Genomic DNA, 10,510 nt, shown 5'->3' with positions numbered 1-10,510 from the left:
ACAGTGCAGTGGCACAATCACAGCTCACTGCAGCCTCGACCTCCTGAACTCAAGCAATCTTCCCACCTCAGCCTCCTGAGTAGCAGAGACTACAGATGTGTGCCACCAAGCCCAGTTAATTTTTAATTTTCTTTTGTAGAGCCAGGGTCTTGCTGTGTCACCCAAGGTGGCCTTGGACTCCTGGGCTCAAGCTTCCACCTGCCTCGGGCTCCCAAAGTGCTGGGATTACAGGCATGAGCCACCATGCCTGGCCTATATTCTTTGTTTACAATGATATTTATAAAACAGTTAGTAATAAGACATGGATTGAAGAATTTGAAAACCTAGGAGACATTTATCAAGAAAATTCCCCAGGATTACAGTAACTAAAGTTCAATTAAGGCGAGACAGTTCTCAAGTTGTTTATCACCACCTACTAGAACCCAATCCCTTTTTTTTTTAATTTGCCAAACCATTTGACAATGTACAGATGCTATTTTATTTATAGATTTGGTTATTCTATGAGTTGTTAAATTTGATTTGCAATATAATCATAGTAGCAAAAAGTCATGTTAGTTTTGTATTTGATAGAAAATATTTTAATAGTAATTATAACAGCAAATGATAGTGCTTTACCAATAATACTGAACACTTCTGTAAATTTTGGGAAATGGAAACTGATCATGTTGAAAAATTAATGCAATTCAGGAAAGAGTTAAAAACCCAATGTAGTGTTAATTGATCCTGACAATGATTTATTTTTGCAGTTTGCACAGAGTCCTTAAAAGGAGATATTTCTTGAAGGATGAATAGGGATTTGGCAACTGAAAGCAAGACAGCACGATGCTCTAGCAGAGGGTATGGCGCAGGCAGAGGCATGGCCATCAGGAGAGGCCCTGGCATTTGGGAGAGGGCTCAAGTGACCAGGACATGGGTCGTCTGTATCTCTGTTGGGGGTGCTGGCTCATGCAGGCTTCACTGAGCCTTATGAGAAATGAAAGAATGATACTCTATTATGAAAGAAGGGCTGGGCGTGGTGGCTCACACCTGTAATCAGCATTTTGGGAGACTGAGGCAGGCGAATCATTTGAGGTCAGGAGTCCGAGACCAGCATGGCCAACATGGTGAAACCCCGTCTTTACTAAAAGTACAACCATTAGCCAAGCGTGGTGGCACGTGACCGTAATCCCAGCTACTCGGGAGGCTGAGGCAGGAGAATCACGAACCCAGGAGGCGGAGGTTGCAGTGAGCCGAGATCGCACCACTGGGCAACAAAGCAAGACTCCATCAGAAAAGAAAGAAACAAAGAAAGAAGGAAAGAAGGAAGAGGGGGGAGAGGGAGAGAGAGAGAGGGAGAGACAGACACACAGAGACGAAAGAAAGAAAGAAAGAAGAAAGAAAGAAAGAAAGAAAGAAAGAAGAAAGAAGAAAGAAAAGAAAGCAAGAAAGAGAGAGAGAGAGAGGAGAGAGAGAGAGAGAGAGAGAGAGAGAGAGAGAAAAGACAGAAAAGAAAGAAAGCCCCCTGGGCTCATTAACTTCCGTCTGCCTCTGTAGATCCTCTTGCCCCTGTTCACCCTGCTCTGTGCCCCAGGAGGACTCCCCTGTCTTTCAGTTTCCTGTTGGGCTGAACCAATGGGAGTGCCGCCAGGGGATCAGTGGTGGGAGTGGCTAGGGATCGGCTGCATGGGTTCCCTGTGGCCTCTCCCAAATGCCACAGTCCGCTTCAGAAAGCCCTCTCCAGGCAAATCCCCAGCTGGTACCCAATAACTATTAATTTCCCCTGCCTCTATAGGCCTAGGAATAACAGCTCTCTGTGGTTTACCGTACAACCAGAGTTGTGAACAACCAGAGTGTACAATGCCAGGTAGTGTGTACTCTGCTAGATCTTATGGATTTCCTTAAAATTTGCACTCAACATTGTAAATAATCCTTTTATTATATTATTCTTTTATTACTTTTTTTTTTTTTTTTGAGACACGGTCTCTGTTACCTAGGCTGGAGTACAGTAGTGCCATCATATCACTGCAGTCTCAAACCCCTGGGCTCAAGTGATCCTCCTAGCCTCCTAAGTTGCTGGGACTAGAGGCGTGCACCACTGTGCTTGGCTAACTTAATTTTTTTTTTTTTTTGCCGGGCGCGGTGGCTCATGCCTGTAATCCTAGCTCTTTGGGAGGCCGAAGTGGGTAGATCACGAGGTAAGAAGTTCAAGACCAGCCTGGCCAACATGATGAAACCGTGAATCTACTAAAAATGCAAAAATTAGCTGGGCGAGGTGTCAGGCACCTGTAATCCCAGCTACTCAGGGGATTGGGGCAGGAGAATCGCTTGAACCCAGGAGGCAGAGGTTGCAGTGAGCCAAGATCACACCATTGTACTCCAGCTCTTGGACGACAGAGCAAGACTTGGTCTAAAAAAGAGAAAATTGGGGGCCAGGCACGGTGGCTTATGCCTGTAATCCCAGCACTTTGGGAGGCGGAGGCAGGCAGATCACCTGAGGTCAGAAGATTAAGACTAGCCTGGTCAACATGGCGAAACCTCGTCTCTACTAAAAATACAAAATTAGCAGGGCATAGTGGTGGGTGCCTGTAATCTCAGCTACTCAGGACGGTAAGGTAGGAGAATCACTTGAACTTGGGAGGTAGAGGTTGCAGTGAGCCGAGGTCGCGCCACTGCACTCCAGCCTGGGCAACAGGGCAAGATTCTGTCTCAAGAAAATGAAAAATAAAAAAGGGGCCAGGCGCGGTGGCTCACACCTGTAATCCCAGCACTTTGGGAGGCGAGATGGGTGGATCACGAGGTCAGGAGATCGAGACCATCCTGGCTAACATGGTGAAACCCCGTCTCTACTAAAAAATACAAAAAACTAGCCAGGCGAGGTGGCGGGCGCCTGTAGTCCCAGCTACTCGGGAGGCTGAGGCAGGAGAATGGTGTGAACCTGGGAGGCGGAGCTTGCAGTGAGCTGAGATCCGGCCACTGCACTCCAGCCTGGGCGACAGAGTGAGACTCCCTCTCAAAAAAAAAAAAAAAAGATATTCAAATATTCAAATCACAATAGAAAGTCTTGCTTTTGGGCTAAGGATATTGGCAATGCAGTTCAAGGTTGAAAAGAACATTGCTGGTTCAATCCAAATGGGCTGATTAAAAAAATAATAAAAGAAATAAAGAATATTATTGAAAGGAATATGGATGGTATTCCTTCAAGAGATTCAGAACATTACATAGAAGTTTAATGTATGCTTCCTTGTACTGATAATTCAGAATCCTAGGAACAGAGGACTTGCAAGGAAAATATAGAAGATGTACTTCATCACTGGCGGGGCACAGTGGCTCACGCCTGTAATCCCAGCACTTTGGGAGGCTAAGGCAGGTGGATCACTTGAGGTCAGGAGTTTGAGACCAGCCTGGCCAACATGGTGAAACCTCATCTCTACTAAAATATAAAAATTAGCTGGGCGTAGTGGTGGGTGTCCGTAATCCCAGCTACTCAGGAGGCTGAGGCAGGAGAATCACTTGAACCTGGGAGGCGGAGGCTGCAGTTAACCAGGATCATATCACTGCACTCCAATCTAGGTGACAGAGCAAGACTTCATCTCAAAAAAAAAAAAAAAAAAGTTTGCTTTGATGTCTGCCACAGGCAGATGCCGTGATTTGCTTACTCACTACCCATTACTACTTTTACTTCCTTGCTAACACAACTCAAATTTGTGGGGACACCAGTGTTTCAGCCCTAGGCTATAGGCCATCCTATATCTAGTCTAATCATTACAAATCAATGTTTTCTACTACTGTAATCTCCCTAAAGCTAGAGATGGCCATATGCCCATATTTAGCCAATGACACGTAAATGAAAGTCTACAGGTGTGGTTTAGAGCAAGGTATCTCAGCCTTGGCACCGCTGACATTTTGGGGCAGATAACTCTCTGTTGTGATGGGTTTTTCTGGGGATTGTCGAATGTTGATATCATCCCTGGCCCCTACCCACTAGATGACAATAGCACCCCCTTAGTTGTGACAACAACAAATGTCTCGAAACATTGTGAAATGTTGTCTGGAAAGTAAAATTGTCCCCAGTAGAGAACTACTGTTTTAGAGGAAAGATCTTGCCTTGCTGATTAAAGGGAACCAATGTACCTGGTACCTCCTTCTCTCCCCTTCTTCCTGCTTTGAACAGGAAGTGAGGATTGCAGCTGCAATAACCATTCTGCAACTGTGAGGAAAAAGTCAAAATATTCTCCTTGAAACCATTGCTACTTAGCAGTAATCACCTATCCTTTGATGTCTTATTATTTGAGGGGAGAAATGCTCTTTATAGTCAATGTCACTATAGCAAAACTTTCTGAACTTTGAACCAAATGTATCCTGTCTTAGTTTGTGTTGTTATAACAGAACACCAGAGACTGGGTGATTTATAAAGAGGCTTATTTAGCTCATGGTCCTACAGGCTGAGAAGTTCAAGGACATGGCCCTGGCTTCTGACCAGGGCTTTCAGGCTGCATCATAACATGGTGGAAGGTCAAAGAGGAAACAGACACATGCAACGGGCTGAACACAAAGGGCGCCTGTACTTTATAACAACATGCCATCATGGGAACAAACCCATTCCTGCGAGAACTGATTAGGTTTCATGAGAGTGAGAACTCACTACCATGAGAACAGCACCAAGCCACTCGCAAAAGCAGATACCCCATGAACCCAATGCCTCCCATTAGGTTCCGCCTCTTAACGGTTCCACCTCCCAATGTTGTTACATTAGCAATTAAGTTTTTGTTTTTGTTTTTTGTTTTTTCAGACAACGTCTCACTATGTTGTCCAGGCTGGACTCTAACTCCTGAGCTCAAGCAATCCTCCTGCCTCAGCATCCTTAGGAGCTGGGGCTATGGCAGTTAAATTTTAACATGAGTTTCTGTGGGGACAAATCATATCCAAACCATAGCACATTGTGCTCGAGATATTGGCAACGCAGTTCATGGTTTAAAAAACATTATGGGAAGGAGTAGAGACAGTGCATATAATAAAGCATGTATAGTGAAGCAGGGTGTGGCATGCTCTCTACTTCAGCATAAATGCAGTACTGAAGATTGCAGGATTTGTTTAATATGATTTTGCATATTTGATTAATATGTAAAAATCAATTGTGTTTTTATTTAAATTGAAATTAAAACATTTATAATGGACGAGGCACAGTGGCTCATGAGTGTAATCCCAGCATTTGGGAGGCCAAGTTGGGCAGACAGCTTGAGTTCAGGAGTTTGAGACCACCCTGGGCAACATGTCTCTACTAAAATACAAAAATTAGCCAGGCGTGGTGGTGTGCACCTGTTGTCCCAGCTACTCAGGAGGCTGAGGCACGAGAATAACTTATGCCTGGGAGGCAGAGGTTGCAGTGAGCAGAGATTCCCACCACTGCACTCTAGCTTGGGCTACAGAGTGAGCCTCCCTCTTAAAAAAAAAAAAAATTAATGACTTAGAAAAATATTTAATACTTGAAAATAAATCTGATGAAAGATGTACAAAAAATGTGTACATTGAAAACAGCAAGGCCGGACATGGTGGCTCACACCATGGATCACCTGAGGTCAGGAGTACAAGACAAGCCTGGCCAACGTGGTGAAACCCTGTCTTTACTGAAAATACAAAATTAGCTGGATGTAGTGGCAAATGCCTGTAATCCCAGCTACTTGGGAGGCTGAGGCATGAGAATTGCTTGAACCTGGGAGGCAGAGGTTGCAGTGAGCTGAGATTGCGCCATTGCACTCCAGCCTGAGCAACAAGAGTGAAACTCCATCTCAGAAAAAGAAAAAAAAGAAAACTGTAAATCGTTGCTGAGAGAAAAGACCTCTATAAATGGAGAGATAAATCATGAGTTCCATAGTGTTGAGATGTTCACTGTCCTCAAATTGATCTATAGATGTAATTCAATCCCAATAAAAATCTCAGTAAGCTTTATTTTTAGAAATTGGCAACCTGATTCTGAAATTTTATAGAAATGCAAAGGAGCTAGAATAATCAAAATATGTTTTTAAAAATGATGTGGAAAACTTAGGCTACCTCATTTCAGATCTACTATTAGGCAATCAAGGCAGTGTGGCATTGATGTGAAGGCAGACATACAAATTAATGCAATATAATAGAACCCAGATACATACATACAAAAACACACACATATGGTTAATTGATTTTGATAAGTATACCAATCTAATTCAATGTATCCAGTTGGTCCATAGGGAATTCTGGTTTTTGCCGTTACTTAAAAGTAATGAAAAGTAATGGCAAAATCCGCAGTTACCTTTGCACCAACCGAATAGAATGGATAGTCTATCCAGCAAGTGGTGCTGGAACAACTGGATATCCCTATGGAAAAGAAAAAAATACCATTGAACTTCTAGTCTCCTATTTGGCATGTAAGGAGATTGAAAGTCACCATTCCATCTTAAGTAAAAAGCTGACCAAGTGGAAAAATCAACGATTCTTAGGTTCATAAGAGAGGTTACAGGGCAAACAGGTGACCCTGTTTGGAGAGAGAGATGGACACAGAGAATCACAATTTACTGGAGTAAAAACCTCTGTGGGAACCAGTGCTGGGGTAGGAAAATCTAAACTGTAATTGACAAATTGCTGGAGGCCCAGTGTGGACAAGTCTGAGTTAAAACTCCAGGAATACCCAGTCATTGGGGACGGGGGGCACACTTTCATGAGTTCAGTTCTACTAGGCTCTCATACTCAACACTAGAGAAAAATCTCCTTGTGTTTCTGGCAAGGCAAGAAGGAAAGAAACTATTCTGAAACACACCAGAGCCATTATATTCCTATTTATTTATTTAAGATAGAGTCTTGGCCGGGCGCGGTGGCTCACGCCTGTAATCCCAGCATTTTGGGAGGCCGAGGCCGGCGAATCACAAGGTCAGGAGACCAAGACCACGGTGAAACTCCGTCTCTACTAAAAATATGAAAAAAAAAAAAAAAAACTTAGCCGGGCGTGGTGGCGGGTGCCTGTAGTCCCAGCTACTCAGGAGGCTGAGGCAGGAGAATGGCGTGAACCCAGGAGGCAGAGCTTGCAGTGAGCTGAGATCACGCCACTGCACTCCAGCCTGGGTGACAGAGCGCGAGACTCCGTCTCAAAAAAAAAAAAAAAACAAGATAGAGTCTTGCTCAGTTGCCTAGGCTGGAGTGCAGTGGTGCAATCTTGGCTTACTGCAACCTCTGCCTCCTGGGTTCAAGTGATTCTCCCGCCTCAGCCTCCCAAGTAGCTGGGACTACAGGTACACGCCACCACGCCCAGCACTGATTTTTGTAGAGATGGGTTTCACCGTGTTGGCTGGGTTGGTCTGGAACTCCTGACCACAAGTAATCCTCCCACCTCGGCCTCCCAAAATGCTAGGATTGCAGGTGAGAACACTCATGCCCAGCCACCATTCTTTTCTTAATATCACCTGCCCTCAGGGGAAACCATTTTACCAGAGCCTATCCTTCTTGGGTTCTATGAGAGCCTAACTGACCTTGGGAAGAGAAACACCCAACTCCAGCCCCCTCCAATCATCCTGTCCCACCTAAGGAGGAAGGTGCTGAAGTATTTGTGAAGTTCACAGTCCAGGGGCACAGGCTCACCAAAGGACTGAAACTTAATCATAGGTCTATAGAATGCTTCTCCTCTCTCCACACCTTACCACCACAAAACTAAAGGCCTATTTACCACCGGTCCTTTTACTCAGTACAACACGCCTGGCGATCAAGAAAAAATTACAAGCCATACTAAAAGAAAACACAGTTTGAAAAGACAGAGCAAGCATCAGAGCTAAACCAGGCAGAGATGTTGGAATTATCAGATTAGGAATTTCAAACAACTAGGATTCGTATGCTAAGGGATCTAATGGGTAGACAGCATACAAGAACAGCTGAAACCAATGTAAGCAGAGAGCTGGAAAGTAGAAGAAAAAAAAAAAAACAAAAAGAAAAGCTAGAGATCAAAAGCACTATAACAGAAATTAGGAATAAATTTGATGGGCTTATTAGCAGGCTGGACACACCTGACAAAAGAATCTCTGAGCTTGAAAACATCCCAGTAGAAATCTGAAACTGAAAACAAAGAGACTGAAAAAAAAAAACACACAGAATATTCAAGAACTGTGAGAAAACCACAAAAGGTATAACATATACATAATGGTAATACCAGAAGGAGAAGAAATAGAGCTAGGAACAGAAGAAATATTTAAAACAATAATGACTGAGAATTTCCCCCAAATTAATATCAGATACCAAACCACAGATCCAGGAAGCAGAGAACAGCAAGCAGGATGAATACCAAAACAAAACAAAATGAAAAATACCTTGGCATACCGTATTTAAATTACAGAAAATTCAAAGATGGGCCAGGCATGGTGGCTCATGCCTGTAATCCCAGCACTTTGGGAGTGCCGAGGTGGGTGGATCACCTGAGGTCAGGAGTTCGAAACCAGCCTGGCCAACATGGTGAAACCCCATCTCTACTAAAAATATGAAAATTAGCCAGGCATGGTGGCTCAAGCTTGTAATCCCAGCTATTCGGGAGGCTGAGGCACAAGAATAACTTGAAACTGGGAGGCAGAGGTTGCAGTGAGCCGAGATCGTCCCACTACACTCCAACCTAAGCAACAGAGCGAGACTCCATCTAAAAAAAAGAAAAAAAAGTGAATGGATGGGAAAAGATGTACCATGCTAATACCAATCAAAAGAAAACAAGAGTCGCTATATTAGTTTCAGACAAAGCAGACATCACAGCAAGGAAAGTTTTCAGGGATAAAGAAGGGCACTACACAATGATAAAGAGGGCAATTATCCAAGAAGACATAACCGTCTTTAACATACTTGCACATAACAACAGAGGCAAACCACATGAAGTAAAACTAACAGAACCGCAAGGAGAAGTGATTAATCCATTATTATAGTTGGAGACTTTAACACCAATCTATCAGAAATAGGTTAAGCAAGCAGAACATCAGTGAGGACATTGTTGAATTCAACACCACCATCAATTCACTGGACACAAGGGCAATTATTGACTACTTCATCCAGCAACAGCAGATTACACATTTTTCTCAAGTTCACATAAAACACCAAGATAGGCCGGGCGCGGTGGCTCAAGCCTGTAATCCCAGCACTTTGGGAGGCCGAGACGGGCGGATCACGAGGTCAGGAGATCGAGACCATCCTGGCTAATACGGTGAAACCCCGTCTCTACTAAAAATACAAAAACTAGCCGGGCGACGAGGCGGGCGCCTGTAGTCCCAGCTACTCGGAGGCTGAGACAGGAGAATGGCGTGAACCCGGGAGGCGGAGCTTGCAGTGAGCTGAGAGCTGGCCACTGCACTCCAGCCTGGGCGGCAGAGCCAGACTCCGTCTCAAAAAAAAAAAAAAAAAAAAAAAAAAAAACACCAAGATAGACAGATTCTGGGCCATAAAACAGTATCTCAACAAAATTTTAAAAACAGAAGTCAGATAATGCCTGTTTTCTGACAACAACAAAATTAAACTAGAAATTAATAACAGAAAGCTATCTGGAAAAATCCCAAAATACTTGGAAATTAACACATTTCTAAGTAAAACAGGGGTCAGCGAATTCAGACAAAATTTTAAAATATTTTGAACTAAATGAAAATGAAAACGCAACTTATCAAAATGTGTGAGATGCAGTAAAAGTAGTGCTTAAAGAGAAATAATTAGTATTGAATGCATCTTAGAAAAGGAGAAAACTCTATAATTATTAAGCTTATATCTTAGGAAAGTAGAGTATTAATTAAACAGTAAAATTAAATCCAAAGTAAGCAGAAGAAAAAAAATAATTATAGCAGAAATCAAGGAAATGAAAAACAAGAAATCGGCCGGGCGCGGTGGCTCAAGCCTGTAATCCCAGCACTTTGGGAGGCCGAGACGGGCGGATCACGAGGTCAGGAGATCGAGACCATCCTGGCTAACACGGTGAAACCCCGTCTCTACTAAAAATACAAAAAACTAGCCGGGCGAGGTGGCGGGCGCCTGTAGTCCCAGCTACTCGGGAGGCTGAGGCAGGAGAATGGTGTAAACCCGGGAGGCGGAGCTTGCAGTGAGCTGAGATCCGGCCACTGCACTCCAGCCTGGGAGACAGAGCCAGACTCCATCTCAAAAAAAAAAAAAAAAAAAAAAAGAGAAACAAGAAATCAATAGAGAAAATCAATGAAACCACAAGCGAATGCTTTGAAAAGTTCAGTAAGGCTGGGCGTGGTGGCTCACGCCTATAATCCCAGCACTTTGGGAGGCTGAGACGGGCAGATCACTTGAAGTCAGGAGTTTGAGACTAGCCTGGCCAACATGGTGAAACCTCGTCTCTACTAAAAATACAAAAATTAGCTGGGGGGGGGTGGTAGATGCCTGTAATATCAGCTACTCAGGAGGCCGAGGCAGGAGAATCACTTGAACCCAGGAGGCAGAGGTTGCAGTGAGCCAAGATCACATCATTGCACTCCAGCCTGAGTGATAGAGTGAGACTCCGTCTCAAAAAAAAAAAAAAGAGAAGTTCAAT

The sequence above is a fragment of the Trachypithecus francoisi genome, unplaced genomic scaffold (genome assembly GCF_009764315.1).
Source record: "Trachypithecus francoisi isolate TF-2019V2 unplaced genomic scaffold, Tfra_2.0 Lachesis_group9, whole genome shotgun sequence".
NCBI classification, from domain to species: Eukaryota; Metazoa; Chordata; class Mammalia; order Primates; family Cercopithecidae; genus Trachypithecus; species Trachypithecus francoisi.
Note: the sequence above shows the minus strand (reverse complement) of the source record.